General features: G+C 38.5%; 1 pseudogene across 1 annotated transcript; it reads right to left on the bottom strand.

Moving 5' to 3' along the window:
* Positions 1-824: 824 nt before the first annotated feature.
* On the bottom strand, positions 825-15449 carry LOC306860950 (protein-glutamine gamma-glutamyltransferase K-like; annotated as a pseudogene). The gene is made up of 10 exons: positions 15440-15449; positions 15115-15298; positions 12891-12998; positions 10985-11162; positions 10639-10777; positions 9153-9264; positions 3303-3465; positions 2455-2615; positions 1141-1277; positions 825-999 (listed from the first exon to the last, which is right to left on the bottom strand). The product of its transcript is annotated as a protein-glutamine gamma-glutamyltransferase K-like (transcript).
* Positions 15450-16850: the final 1401 nt, after the last annotated feature.

The following is a 16850-nucleotide window of genomic DNA, read 5'->3' as shown; positions in this document are numbered from 1 at the left end:
CATGGAAATGGACCAAAATCAATACTCCCATCTCAGCTCTAAAGCCAACCCTGATAGCACACGTACATCACGGAATCAGATGGGTTTTTTTTTTAAGTGTTTGCTCATTTGCAATGTCTATTGGACGTTTCCTATCAGATGTTTACAGATGTAGATTCGTTCAGTGATTAACAGGAAATAACTGTGAGATGTGAACGTTTAGCCCACCCAGCTGCTGCAAAAAATAAATAAATGTATTTGTGTGGCCAAGTATGGTGACCCATACTCAATTTGTGGTCTGCATTGATTTAACCCATCCAAGTGTACACACAGTAGTGAACATACACCCGGATTTACTGGTTATAATGGAAATTGTACCGTTTTAATGGAAACCGTAATGGTGCCTATTGGTCGCCTTATAGGGCTACCTGGAAGTCCTCACATTTTCAGCTTTTTAAATCTAGGTTGAAATGTTTATGAATTTTAATGAGACTTCATGAACATCAACAAAATGCTACATTTCCAGAGAATTGTGCATGTTACTTTGTAAAGAAGTTACTGAAGACCTTTTCTTTCCCCATCTCCAGCTGTTAATTGCATGCAAAATGGTGCAATTCTTGATATAACAGCATCTGAATAAAAACTATATTGCTTGTGAATTAAATAAAAAATTAACTTGTCCATTATTATGCAAATACACATGAGAATGATTTCAGTTCATGAACATCTGCTCACATAAACATTAGTACAAGGAGACAAAATATGCACAAGGAGGATCTTTATTGTTGACTTGCATCAGTTTCATATAAATTAGTGTCTTAAGTTAACATTAAGTAAACAGAGCATTAGAAGGCTTTACACTGGTAGTGCTCGTTTAACTCTGGTTTCACCACAATATCAGCGAATCCATGCACTTGAGTGAGCAGACGGCAGTCCATTGATGCCAGGAGCTTCTGAGAGCCGGAGACGGTAGGAACAAACTTCTCCATCAGTGTAACCGTCGCAAGCTTCTCCACGTCACTGACAGACAGAACCAGAATATAAACTTACTGGAAGCTTTTCACTCTTCAGACACAGTAAATGTATAGTAACAGTACTTCATTAAATTTGATAAACGATCACAGCTGAAATTAAAATGCTGTTAAACACTGAAAGTCTTACCCATGTTCGATCTTTCTGACGCTCTGCATTCCCAGTCCCTCTACACGGAACAAAACGTTCTTCAATACTTGTGACAGCGGGTTCTGGAACGTGATCTTGACGGTCAACTCTTTACCCACCACAGCATCCTCCAGAGGCTGAAACAGTACAAACACAATGGATTTAGAATGAAATGAGAATGAGATTTGAGAGCTAAAATTGAGGGAATGAACTTAAACGTAGTCTGTTCCTCACACAATCATGTGACTTTAGAGGACAGTGAATATAGAGCACAAGTCATATGTACCACTTATGATTGGAGCGGTCACAATTGCACATTTTCTCTGAAATTAATCCCAAACATTTAAGTTATTAAATACTTTTATATTGCAATAACTTCATTCACTCTTCAAATTTAATGTAGAAACAAAGACAGTATTTTTCTCAAATTTGTTTAATGTCATCTTTATGGCTGAAGGCAAGTATCACCGATATCAATACTACTGATGTCTCTAGGAAATTGCTCTTTCCTAATATTTAAACATTGACTATAGCCATGTAACATCACCGTATAATTGAGAGCAATGAATTTCAACATTAGACTTTTTTTTTTAAGGTGAACTTAAAACAATATTCACAAACCCATTAAATATAATTTACCAGTGCCCTTCAGCATGTAGGACATACAGAAATTGAATAAGTTATCAACACCAGTCTAAATTAAAGAGGAATCTATAAAGCTACAAAAGTTATAGATTTCCTCTTTTTCCTTGGATTAACAGAAATCACAGCAGCTGGTTATTAGGCTGCCATTACTTTAAGAGCTGCCGCTGCTGAACGTAATGTAGATCTGACACGCATGCTTGTAGTTTCATTCGTGATTTAATATGAAATTATACAGGCTATAGCGCACGCCTCTGTATTTGTGCATGCAATTGCAGCGCATGCACTATGAGCGCAGTATAACGGCTGACAGGACAGGAACATGGCCGGACAACACCTTATCTGACCACAGTTCAATGACGTTCTGCTGAAGCCGATCGTCACCTGCAGATTTTCAGTGCTTGTTTGATTAGCGCCTGGCACTGAGGCGAAGTGGTGTGTGCATCTGAAAAGTCTCATTTGATGTAAAGACATTAAATAAACGCAATTCTGGTCAAGAATAAGCAGTCTAAGCAGCAGTCGTGAATGGGGTGGCCAACCCTAACCCTGCCCCCATGTTAAATATTTTTAACGCTGTTAAACTGAAAAAGTTAATCGCCTGCATTAATGTTGCCAATTTTGACAGCAATGGTTATGATGCATCACAAATCAAGACTAGTCTCATTGCCGTACAGTGATTATGAGGTCTGGTGTTCGCAGTCTGAAGTTGAACTGTGTGGCTAGAATCTGTTTGGTCTGATCGACCCGACCAGTGACCGTGAGCATCAGAGCACCCTGGTCCACGAGATAGTTCATGTACTCCTCATACTGCAGAGTCCAAGGAATAGTCTTGGCTGAAAGGAGACAAAGGGGCATGGCATTAGTGACAATGAGAAAACCATTACAATGAGAACCATGTCATTTTGCACAGAACTCCACTAAAGGTTTCCTCTTTGCTCACTGCCCATAAGAGTGACCAATTAGTCATGCTAAATGTTCAATGCGTGTAAGAAACACTAACATACACACAATAATTTTTTTTTTGTTCATGAACAGGATCCAATTTAAAATATTAAAAATAGGACTGCAAAATGATTAATTGTGATTAATTCAGTTCATGTACTGTGTAAGTTATTATGTATAAAGAAATACACAGATGCATATTAAAAGAAACATGTTATTTATATATAAAATTACAAACAAGCATAAAAATACACGCAAAATTATATATATATATATATATATATATATAATATATATATATATATATTAAAAAAATATATATTTTGCAGCCCTAATCAAAACTAAGCATTACTACAATATCAAACAAAACTTACAAAAAAATTGTGCCTTTAGGAGAACAGCTTGTCACTGGAGAAGTACACCAAAAGGGGCAACTTTATATCTTGTTTGCACCTAAAAATTCATTGTAGTACCTTACCTTATTTTTGATAATAGCAGCAACTAAAGCAGACATTGAGAGGCACAATAACCAGAGAAAAGTCTCTGCTGGGACGGTTTAATAGTCAGACTCCACTCACTCTCTTGCGGTGTAAGGACAATAGGAATCCGGTCCTTCTTCACGATGTCTTTCAGCACTCCAGTGTAGTACATGACCATCACCTCATACAGCAGACTGGCCGTGCGCTGCTTTGGGCTGGTGTTCTTCAGGACGATGGAGAGTTTGAACAGGATGATGTCCAAATTTTTCTTATTTTGTTGAAATATCATATTTTTCCATTTAGTACTGCCCTTCTGATGCGACAGAAGATACTTGCATGTTTCCTGGAAGACAAATTAAGTACAATTTACCTTGATCTTCAATTTCAAAAAGTTTTCACCCCCCGGCTCTTAATGCATCGCGTTTCCTTCTGGAGCATCAGTGAATGTTTGAACCTTTTTTAATTGTTGTGTTTGAGTCCCTCAATCATCCTCAGCGTGAAAAGATGGATCTCAAAATCATACAGTTACTGCTGGAAAGGGTTCAAATATGCAAAAGATGCTGGAAAACTGAAGATTCTGCAGGACCTGGAGGATTTTTCTGAAGAACAGTGCTCAGTTGAACTGTTCAGAACAAACAAGGGACTCAAACACAACCATCACAAAACAAAAACAGTCGTAGATCATCCAGGTAACCACACACAGTAGTAAGAACCAAGGGTTCCCAAACTTTTGAATGTGGTTATTTTAATAATTTAAACTATTTTTTTGTCTTGTGGACTATATGTAAACATATTTTATGGAAAATATCTTACTCAGGACAGTACTAAATAAAAAATAACATGCATTTTGTATGATCTCTCTTATTTTGGTAAAATTATCCACATTTTCACAGATTCTGCAAGGGGTTCCCAAACTTTCGATCCCCACTGTATCTAGTAAGACCTTGATTAGCCGCTTCAGGTGTTTGATTAGGGTTGGAGCTAAACTCTGTAAGGCCCTCCAGGACTGAACTTGGTGACCCCTGCTCTAAACTAATACAATCAGATACAACAATAATCTGAATGAGAACTGGATTATTTCGACTGATTTCCTATTGACTGTTTCCAACTGAATTGCAGTGGTCAAACTACAAAAGTAACTGTGCATTATGATCGACTGTAGCTTAATTCACAATGTTCCCATCTAACATGAATTTTGAGCTGCAGCTTGCCATATCAATGGAGCGTTTCACTAGTTAGCAGTAAACTGGTTATGTCGTGTGAACATTTGTTGGATGTTTCGGGTTCATCTTCAGAATGGAAATATTGATATTTTATTAGTAGACACTAAACTTATTTCAGTTGATCTCAAAACTAGCGAGCCAAGCCAGAAGTACTACAGACAGTGTCGAGTAAACATGGCTGCAGACAATGCAGAAGAACAGACAAACCGATTCAATTGAATGAGTCACTTATGCTGGAACCGCTCCGATCGATTCAAACTCTAACTTGCAACCTCGATCATTTCAAGCCATTTACTAGCAAAAAGAGTTTAAAAGCCATTTTCCAAATTTCGACATCACTTGTAATAAAAATCACGTAGTGAGGGGTGAAATAGAACCAATACATCGAAATAAGAACCAGTGCACTGCAAAATTATTCAGTTTCAAAGCGCTCCAAACGGATCACGTATCGGGATTCATTTGGTTCAGATCGTGATTTCGGAGTGTGGATCCCGAATCATTTAGATCAGAACTTCGGAGCGGGTTTGTGAATCTAATTTCACGAATTGAAAGATCCAAAGTGAAATGATTCACGAATGCATTTTTCAATTAAACAACGTATTAATAAAAAAAAAAAAAAAAAACCACCTTGGATGACCAGAGGGTGAGAAACCGCAAATTTTAATTTTGGAGTGAACGATCCCTTTAATTGCGGCTTGTTGCACAAACACATACAAGCTTCACCACTGTGTCAGTCACATGACTCTGTTTTAGCATCAGTTCAAGCCCAAAAGGAGAACAAAAGGACACTATTAACGGTCTTTGTATTTACTTAGAGCTGAAGCTTGCTATTATGGTAAGGGGAGTTACATTTCTGACGCGTGCTTGCGGTGTTTGGCCAAATCAATGCACTGGGTCAGTTGGCTAATCAGAGCAGACTACACTTGTCGGATAAAGGGAATTGTTAGAAAAGGACTTGTTTGAGAGGCGGGGTATAGTGGAACTATAATAAAAAGGTACAGCATTTGAAAAATGTTTTTTGAACATTAAACCATGTCAACATATTCTGTTACACCAAATAATGATCTTTAAAATATCAGGACCACTTTAAATTTAAATTCAAAGCCATTCATTGTTTGTGTATTTGTTAAGGCTGCATGATAAAAATCACATGAGATATTTAATGCACATCTTGTCAGTGAATACGGCTGTGTAGTAAATACTGCTCCATGTGAAGGCACGCATGTGATGGAAATGTACGCTGATTAAAGAACTGGCTTTACTGACAAAATGCGCGGTAAATAATAGCATGTGATTTATCATGCAGCCCTAGATTTGCTAAGGTGTTCAGTGTCAAATACTTACAAAGTCTTTAGGCTATTTTCAAATCTTTTTACATTTTAAGCTGGACTACAACATGCCCTAGATATTGTTTGAAAGCTTTTTGATTCTTTGTTCGGTCACACTTGGGCTTTATTAGTTAAACTCCAATGAAAAATTCTAAACATTCATTAATCTTAGGTATTCCAATATTTAACATTGTTAAAATCAAGAATTGCAACTGTGATAGTTCAGGTTAGCTCATTAAATAAGGTTTTTTTTTTTTTAATAAATAACTTCTGTAGCAAATGTAGCTATTGCTCATTGTGAATGTTAATGCATTAACTAAGGTTAACTAATAAGATCTTATTGTAAAGTGATAACTATTGGTCTTTACAATGCGGTTTCATGCATTCAGAGTTGTTTACACTGTCCATGCCTAGCATGAGAATCCAACTCTTTAACAAGGTTTCAAAAAACTATTTGGACGCATAACAGTATTTCTGTACAAAAAAAAAAAAACACTTTTGGGTTCAGACAAGTTTTTTTTTTTTTTTGATCATGGTTCTTGCTGAACTCGTTACTCGAACTTGGAACTCGTTATATGGGCATTTCTCCCGGAAGAACGTGCCCGTGTCAGCAACGACCAGAGCACACTCAACATTTCATTCGACAGCACTGCACGGGACTCGCTCGGGAAGAAGGTCTCTAAAGAGGTGTTTTTGGTTGTGAGGGAAAGAGAACCTAGTTCAGTTTCCCAAAAGAACCCACTGGTTACGTGAACAGCGAATACGGTTTGTTTTTTTCCGGGGCAGCAATGGAGTCTCTCAAGTGTTTGTTGACAAACGTTTTATAAACAAGGCTTAAAGATGGAGCAGTCCCAGTTGTGGTCATGATTCAGAACTGCAAACGGTAAGTGAAATGGCATCAAAATGTCTCCATTTTGTTGGCGATTGGCGCAAGTGCTTGTCACTCTTTAGCTCCACCCACACAGCACACCTCCAGAAGCTCGGCTTTTTCCAGAGAGAATCAAAGCTGCAGGTTTCTTTTATTAATATGATAAAAATAAAAACTTGAGATATGAAGGATGCAGTACTACTCTATAGGTACTCAAGATTAACAAGATTGGGTGAAAGTGTGTGTTAGGTCCCCTTTAAATCACCCTATTCAGATAAAAGTCACGTAATTGCACCCTTTAATGCCCTTTGTATGGAACATGAGCTTTGAACTAGAATAATGGTGTAATGTCTGGTGATGTCCACGTCGCAGGGCACTTATGACTTGCGGTCGAACAGAACAACCGACGGACGTGATATGCATTTAAGAAATGTGCAGAATGGGGAGGGCGCGAGGACTGTACTTTGAAACTGTTGATATAGCCATTATAGCCATATAGTAATTTAATGTAGCGCATGCGTTCAGGGGGCGTGGATTTGGACGGCGATTGCAGTAGTGATGGGTCTTTCTTGAACGATTCGTTCATTTTGAATGTGACTCGGGAAGAACGGGTCGTCTCGGGGAGGGATTCGTTCAGTCACGCATGCACATCCAAATAGGTTCTGCACTGAATTAGTTCACCTGTTTCGAGTCGTTCGTTCATCACGTGACAGCCTCATAAGCTAAACCCATGTAGTCAGAGCCGGAAAGATAATGGATTAGTTCATAGGCTTGTTCAACTTCATGCGGCACTGCAAAGATCGGCTGCCGCCTGACAAAAGCAATGAATTCTGGTTAGAACACTTGTCCAACTTTGATTGGCGTTGCAGCCGCCTTTCGATCACATACAGGTATAACAAAAAAAAAAAAATTTGAATATCGTGAAAGTTAATTTCTTCTTGTAATGAATCTCAAATTTATATGAAAGTTTCACTTTTTGAAATGTTACAGGTAAAACATTTCAAAAGTTTGTTTTCATTTTCATGAGCTTTAAGCGCAAAGTCAAATCAGTATCTCAAAATATTAGAATACTTACATTTGAGTTTCATTTAATGACCATCCCTACAGTATAAATTCTGGGTATCCCTTGTTCTTTGAAACCACAATAATGGAGAAGACTACTGACTTGGCAATGATCCAGAAGACAACATTGACGCCCTCCACAAAGAGGGTAAGTCACAGAGGGTCATTACTGAAAGGCGTGGCTGTTCACAGAGTGCTGTATCAAAGCATATTAAATGCAAAGTTGACTGGAAGGAAGAATTTGGGTAGGAAAAGGTGCACAAGCAACAGGGATGACCGCAAGCTTGAGAATACTGTCAAGCAAAGCTGATTCAAACACTTGGGAGAGCTTCACAAGGAATGGACTGAAGCTGGAGTCAGTGCATCAAGAGTCACCACGCTCAGACGTCTTCAGGAAAAGGGCTACCAAGCCACTTCTGAACCAGAGACAACGTCAGAAGCGTCTTACCTGGGCTGTGGAGAAAAAGAACTGGACTGTTGCTCAGTGGTCCAAAGTCCTTTTTTCAGATGGAAGTAAATTTTGCATTTCATTTGGAAATCAAGGTCCCAGAGTCTGGAGGAAGAGTGGAGAGGCACAGAATCCATGTTGCTTGAAGTCCAGTGTGAAGTTTCCACAGTCAGTGATAATTTGGGCTGTCATGTCATCCGCTGGTGTTGGTCCACTGTGTTTTCTGAAGTCCACAGTCAACGCAGCCATCTACCAGGAAATTTTAGAGCACTTCATGCTTCCTTCTGCTGCCAAGCTTTATGGAAATGCTGATTTCATTTTCCAGCAGGACTTGGCACCTGCCGACACTGCCAAAAGGTACCAAAAGCTGGTTCAATGACCATGGTGTTACTGTGCTTGATTGGCCAGTAAACTCGCCTGACCTGAACCCCATAGAGGATCTATGGTTTGTCAAGGAGGATGATGAGACACCAGACCCAACAATGCAGATGACCTGAAGGCCGCTGTCAAAGCAACCTGGGCTTCCATTACACCTGAGCAGTGCCACAAACTAATCAACTCGCCATGCCGAGTTGAGGCAGTAATTAAAGCAAAAGGAGCCCCTACAAAGTATTGAGTACATATACAGTAAATGAACATACTTTCCAGAAGGCCAACATTTCAATAAAACTTTCTATTGGTCTTGTGAAGTATTCCAATTTGAGATAGTGAATTGGTGGGTTTGTTACATGGGAGCCTAAAAATCACCACAATTAAAAGAACCAAAGACTTAAATTCAGTGCACACAGACTGAAGTAGTTTAATACACGAGTTTCACAATTTGAGTCGAATTACTGAAATGAACTTTTCCACGACATTCCAATTTATTGATGCACCTGTATACCCCCACTTTATCTGCATTTAGTAGCCTGTGTTTGTTGAAGTTTATTCTTGAACAGATGACGCTGTATTAAGCAGTATATAAAAGTGTCAAATACACAAATGTTTAAATGTTTGAGCAAACAATTACATTTAATTCACTTTCTGTGAAGAGTATGGAAACACCATGCGATCATCACTACAGTCACCAAGTGTCCGACTTGACGTCTCCGCTTTTAATTCCGCCCCTGACTGCAAGCGGCTAATCTTGCAGCTACAATGTGGGACCAGAAACACATCAAGTAACTGTAAGAGTAAATAACAATAAATATAGCTGCAAGCAGCGATTACCAGGGGTTCAAGCACTTAAGGTGGTCTAGGCCAACCTGGATGTATTGCTGACAGCAAAACATCCAAAATGGAGAATTATATGCTCACAAGCAGAAGTGAAATGATTAAACTAGTATATTAATACTCAATAGGCATGCTTACACACTGTCACCATTTATTTCAAATCTATATGTGCAACAAAGCTTATTGCAAGTCTTAAGAGTTAAATTAACCAATTTCAGTTTTTAAATTATGCCAGATTGTGATTACAGTAAAACATTTTAATAAAAAAAAAAAATTGAAATCCTTACAATAGGGTTTCAGCACTATGTGCTTGAACCCCTAATAATAATAATAATTATTAAAGAATAGCTACTATGCTGCCATTTGTAAATTAATTTCTCTATCCAATGTGGTCACGTCACGTGACAAGAGAACAAACGACTCGAGAGATGAACTAATCAATTCTTTCCGGCTCTGGTTCCTCAAATCTTGCCCTGAAGGGCCAATGCACTGCAGAGTTTAAACGCCAACCCTGATAAAACTCACCTACCTGTGATTTTCTAATGATTCTGAAGACAATGGATTAGTATGCTCAGGTGTGTTTGATTAGGGTTAGAGCTAAACTCTGCAGGAAAGTGGATCTCTTGGGCCAGATTTGAGGATCCCTAGTTTAGCTTAGGAGGCGGTCACGTGATGAACAAACGACTCAAACCCAGATAAGAGGCGAGCTAATCAGACTAAAGACCCAGGTAAACAATGATTTATTTTTTTTCTGTTTCTTATGCAAACGTTGATCACGCTACAAATGATACAAAACTTGGTATAAGCAGTAGATGTGTTAGGGAAGTAGCACGTAACATTTTAATTACATTGCTAAAATGAACAAAATTACTCTTGGGGGAAGAAAAAAATAATAATAATAATTTTGCTGAACGAGACTCAAAGGTCCGAGTCAGTAAAATGATCCGAACTTCCCATCACTAGATTGCAGGGAGGGTGGGACATTCGCTTTCAGGCTAAAGTTAGCATTTTCCAAGATCTCATATTGCACCTTTAAACTAAAGGAAAATTACAAAATTATATTTCAGTTAGTTGCCAAGGCAACAAGTTTAGGTTATTTCAAGTGGTTTTAGTTTGCATTTAATTTAGCACCGGGGTTATTATAGTGAAGTGTCTAATGATTGCTGTATTTGAGAACTGTCAAATTTTCCATGCATATATTTTTACTGATCAGAGAGACCAAGTATGACATGAAGCTGACACTGATGACATTAGTGACCATAAAAGGAACTTAAGGTGATGGTTGTTATCGTACCAGACAGAGTCGCTGGTCTCGTCTTTGAGGAGCTCCAGTTTCTCATCAAGATAAACGTCTGTGGTCAAGGAAAGGTCCGTGTCGTGAGCAGAGCTGAAGTTGGTCACACAACGAGTGGGAATGCCGAGACATCTTAACACTGAGAGAAAATGGAAGAAACATTACAGAGATTTATATAAACTCTTAACAGTATTGATGCAAAAATTGCAGAGTGTTGGAGTTGCCCTGAACGTCAAAAGCTCAAGGAAAGACACTACTTTGTTCAGATTCACACCGATTTTATTCCTAAAAACAAAATTATTTTTTTTCCTGGCTGTTGACTGTGATAAAAACATATCCAACGTACCAGATGTGGTGACTCCTGCATAGACCCAGCACTGGCCGAATTTGACAGGCTTCCCTGAGCTTTTTTAATACGGTCTCAGGATGTCGCCGCTCCCGCTCCAAGCAGTGGGACTCGTCCCGCCTACATAGTTGTTTGACCAATTACCCCTCAGCACACCACGGTCGTCATTGGAGTTCACCTGTCACAGAAGAACAGAAAAGCTCTTCAAAAACAGGTGCTTTTCATCTCTTGAATCATGCATCTTTTCTATTCCTCAAAACATCAGGAAACATGCGAGAACGCAGGAAATTATTAAATCAAATAATTATAATGTAATGATTATGCAAAAGAATATTGTACAAATCTGTGAATCCTGAAAAAATGAAATGCATCACGGTTTCTACTAAATATTAAGCAGCACAACTCCTCTCAACATTGATAATCAGAAATGTTTTGAGCAGCAAATCAGCATATTAGAATGATTTCTGAAGGATCATGTGACACTGAAGAGATGCTGAAAATTCAGCTTTGATCACAGAAATAAGTTACACTTCAACATGTTCACAGAAAACAGCCATTAATACTTTGCATTTATTTGGTCCAATACAGTAAGAGCAAAAATATTACAGCCTCGGTGAGTAGAAAAGACTTAATTAAAAACATCTTACCAACCAAACTTTTAAACAGCTGTGTGTATATTTGTAATATTATACTTTCAATTAACATAGCTGTTATTTCAGTGTTTGTTGTAGATTGATTATGCAAGACATTTGTAACAAATCTTAAAAGGGAGACTGCAAAAGTAAAATGTGACAAACCTTTTTGCAGTTCTAGATCCATCAATTCAGAAGTGTATAGAATTAAAGGACATCTCTCCTTTCCAGTCATCCTACTACCTGTCCGCTTGAGCCTATTCAATCTCATCTCCTTCAAGCCATTTCTCCTGCAGTTGTACCTGCACTCACATAGTTAACATCCCTTCACACTGGAAGTTTTCCTTCAGCACTTAAACAGGCTCGTGTATAAAAAAAACAAAAAAAACAACTCTTTTAGGGAACTATAGACCGGTTTCACCTTCCTTTCATTGCAAAAACACTTGAACGAGTTGTCTCGGTCTTTCTCACACGAACAACCTCCTGGACAGCAACCAATCTGGCTTCAGAAGTGGACATTTGACCAAAACTGCCTTGCTTTATTGTTGAAGCCCTAAGACTTGCAAGAGCGGCTTCCAAATCTTCATTACTCATTTTGCTGGATCTGTCTGCTGCTTTTGATACGGTCAACCATCAGATCCTTGTGTCAACCCTATTGAGAAAGGGCATCTCAGGAACCGCACTCCAGTGGTTTGAAGGACCTATCAGAGAGGCAAGACTCTAAGTATCTTGGAGAGGTGAGCTTTCCAAGTCGCAACATCTAGCTACTGGGGTGCCTCAGGGCTCAGTTCTTGGACCACTTCTCTTTTCGGTCTACATGGCATCACTAGGTTCTGTCATTCAGAAACATGGCTTTTCAGGTCACTGCTATGCGGAGGACACTCAACTCTACCTCTCATTCCATTCTGACGATCCAACGATAGCTGCTCACATCTCAGCGTGTCTAACAGACATTTCTTGCTGGATGGACCATCACCTTCAACTCAAACTAGCGAAGACAGAACTGCTTGTAGTTTCAGCTAACCCATCGCTTCGTCACAATCTCACCTTCCACTTAGGCTCAACCAGATGAGACAGGAGAATGTGTGTTTCAATGAAAGAGAAAGCATGTGCTTCTGTAAACAAGCACCGGCGCTGGTGTTCAACATGTACCGTCTTGAAAGATTCCTATGAACCCAAAACTACCACATGCTGTCCACTGCAATTCACCTTCTCAAATGTGTCATTCATGATTTCTTATGAATCCATGTCGATGTCATGTGAATGTGACTCACCAGAGCAGATACCATTCTGGACACGATCACTGGATCCCTCCATTCGGTCATAGCCACCTCACCCTTCTCCAGCAGAAACAGACATGCTTCCAGGATGTCCTGTTCAAACTGAAAAAAAACAAAAAAAAAGAAAGTGAATTAATGGAAGTAATATTCATAAAAACAGAATCATAAATAAATCAGAATCTGATCGAAACGGATAAATAAATAAAAAAAGCATACAATAGCAATAAATAATATTACTACAAAAGCCAACAACAGTAATAATAATAATAATAATAATAATAGCACTAGTAATAGCAAAACACCACATCGAGGGAGTATAATCTAAACTAGCAGTTTAATAATAAATCGATGAAGAAACCGGAGAACCGCAAACGTAGCACAAATAATTGTAAAGTAAATATCCAACAGACAACAGGACAAAACAGGGATTATATATAATGGGTAAATTAATAACACCTGAAACTAATGTGCAACCGAGGAAACTAAATGACAAGAACTAAACCGGGCAGGAGAACAAGGAACACATGGACTTTCTTAACTGTGACAGTAGAATTGTATAATTATACAGGTGCTGGTCATAAAATTAGAATATCATGAAAAAGTTGATTTCAGTAATACCATTCAAAAAGTGAAACTTGTATATTAGATTCATTCATTACACACAGACTGATATATTTCAAATGTTTATTTCCTTTAATTTTGATGATTATAACTGACAACTAATGAAAGTCCCAAATTCAGTATCTCAGAAAATTAGAATATCAATTAAGACCAATGCAAAAAAAAATATTTTTATAAATGTTGGCCAACTGAAAAGTATGAGCATGTACAGCACTCAATATTTAGTTGGGGCTCCTTTGGCCTGGATTACTGCAGCAATGCGGCGTGGCATGGAGTCGATCAGTCTGTGGCACTGCTCAGGTGTTATGAGAGCCCATGTTGCTCTGAGAGTGGCCTTCAGCTCTTCTGAATTGTTGGGTCTGGCGTATTGCATCTTCCTCTTCACAATACCCCATAGGTTTTCTATGGGGTTAAGGTCAGGCGAGTTTGCTGGCCAATCAAGAACAGGGATACCATGGTCCTTAAACCAGGTACTGGTAGCTTTGGCAGTGTGTGCAGGTGCCAAGTCCTGTTGGAAAATGAAATCTGCATCTCCATAAAGTTGGTCAGCAGCAGGAAGCATGAAGTGCTCTAAAACTTCCTGGTAGACGGCTGCGTTGACCTTGGACCTCAGAAAACACAATGGACCAACACCAGCAGATGACATGGCACCCCAAACCATCAATGACTGTGGAAACTTTACACTGAACCTCAAGCAACGTGGATTATGTGCCTCTCCTCTCTTCCTCCAGACTCTGGGACCTTGATTTCCAAAGGAAATGCAAAATTTACTTTCATCAGAGAACATAACTTTGGACCACTCAGCAGCAGTCCAGTCAAGACGCTTCTGACGCTGTCTCTTGTTCAAGAGTGGCTTCACACAAGGAATGCGACAGCTGAAACCCATGTCTTGCATACGTCTGTGCGTGGTGGTTCTTGAAGCACTGACTCCAGCTGCAGTCCACTCTTTGTGAATCTCCCTCACATTTTTGAATGTTTTTTTTTTTTCACAATCCTCTCCAGGGTGCGGTTATCCTTATTGCTTGTACACTTTTTTCTACCACATCTTGTTCTTCCCTTCTCCCCTCTATTAATATGCTTGGACACAGAGCTCTGTGAACAGCCAGCCTCTTTAGCAATGACCTTTTGTGTCTTGCCCTCCTTGTGCAAGGTGTCAGTGGTCGTCTTTTGGACAACTGTCAAGTCAGCAGTCTTCCCCATGATTGTGTAGCCTACAGAACTAGACTGAGAGACCATTTAAAGGCTTTTGCAGGTGTTTTGAGTTAATTAGCTGATTAGAGTGTGGCACCAGGGGTCTTCAATATTGAACATTTTCACAATATTCTAATTTTCTGACATACTGAATTTGGGACTTTCATTAGTTGTCAGTTATAATCGTCAAAATTAAAGGACATAAACATTTGAAATATATCAGTCTGTGTGTAATTGAATGAATCTAATATACAAGTTTCACTTTTTGAATGGTATTACTGAAATAAATCAACTTTTTCATGATATTCTAATTTTATGACCAGCACCTGTATAATCCATAAAAAAACCTGATTGGGACAGCCAATAAATCAATTTCACCCTCTACAATGGAATTGGGTTTCCACACCTGGGCAAAATTCCACGTTCTGCCTCCAATTTGCTGCTCGGTTCCATAGTAAATTCTGCCCATGCTATTCAGAACATACGTTTGTCTTTCTGCTCCACGATCTTCATCTCCCAGCAGCCGTCTTCCAGGACATCCACTAACGGGACAGAGATGCGAATCCCAGGATTACTGGTGAAGATGGGATCTGTGTCAAAAATACAAAGAAATGTAAACATTAGACTGATTTAGTTTAATCAAATCTGTCAGTGACTCAGCTGGAGATCCATTAGTAAACGACACTCAAGGAGCAGCTGGATTAGATTACATAACTAGTCCTGGCCCAAACCCAACTTCATGACTCACATCAATCACGAACGAAAAGATTCATCTGTCAGTTTCTCTCTTCTGAATAAAGAGCAACAGTCAGACTGTCTGGGCATCTTTCAGTCTGTGTCACACACTGATTTATCATTCAGACAATGCTAATGCATCAGACACCAGATGAAAAACAATGACAAAACCTGCTTTCATTTCCGTAGCATGTTTGTTTTATGAGTGACGGTTGATTACAGAAAGAATTACCATAAGTCCAACAACAAGTTGAAATGCATCTTATTGTTGGATTATGATTTGGTTTCTGATCGTTTAAGGATGGTGTAATTTTAATTCGGAATTTCTATAATGCATCTGATATGCACCCAATATTTTGATTCAAGCTGTTCTTCTGGTACTGCTTTTATTTGATTTAAATCAAGATTTTTCAAATATTTGATTCTTTTCAGTGAATTTTACTATTATAGTTCTTATTAATTTCTTTGAATTAGTTTATTTTAGCAGCTACAGCAAGTTAAGCAAATGATGAGAAATGTTGACTTACCAACTAACTGGATTAAATAATTTAAGTTATTTTATTCCAAGGCAAGGCAAGTTTATTTATATAGCACATTTCATACACAGTGGTAATTCAAAGTGCTTTTACATAAAAGAAAGTGAAATAGCCATTAAAATCAATAAAAAACATGGAAATAAAAATTATAAAAACAAGGAATTAGTTTATTATAAAAACAAGGAATTACCCAGTCAGTTAGATTTCGAGTTTCGTCTTCCGCCACATCCGCTCAGCTTTTCTGCATTGTCTTTTCATGCTCTGAACTGCTGTTGATTTTCTCCAAATTGATTTGTTTCCCCGTCTTCTTGCTGACCTTTATCGGGGAAATATCAATAACATTCTTAACTTTTGAGTTAAATGACTCCAGGAGAAGATCAACAGAGTCTGCAGAAATGCTTGGTGTTAATGATATTGCCTCCATAAATAGCGCACTAGTGTTCTCGTTAATGCATCTCTTTCTGATACAGATCTAGATTCAGTGGTGACTGAGATCAATATATCAAAGAAAATACAGAAGTGATCAGATAGTGCTACATCCTTGATTACAATGGATGAGATGTTTAGACCTCTACTGATGAGTAAATCTAGAGTGTGTCCACGACTGTGTGTGGGTCCATGCACATGCTGACTCAGGTCAAAAGTGTTTAAAACAGTTATAATTTCTTTTGTCGTTTTGATTTCTGCATTACTATGTGAATATTAAAATCCCCTGCAATAACAAAACAGTCAAACTCTGAGGAAATCATTGATAACAGTTCAGTGAAATCATCAACAAAGGCTGGAGAATATTTTGGAGGCCTGTAAATAATTATAAAAGAGTGCGTGGAGCACCTTTCAGCACAATACCTAGGTATTCAAAAGACAAATA

This window comes from Barbus barbus (genome assembly GCF_936440315.1).
Source record: "Barbus barbus genome assembly, chromosome: 41".
NCBI lineage: Eukaryota > Metazoa > Chordata > Actinopteri > Cypriniformes > Cyprinidae > Barbus > Barbus barbus.
The sequence above is the reverse complement of the archived record's forward strand: the minus strand, read 5'-3'. Positions and strand labels throughout refer to the sequence as shown.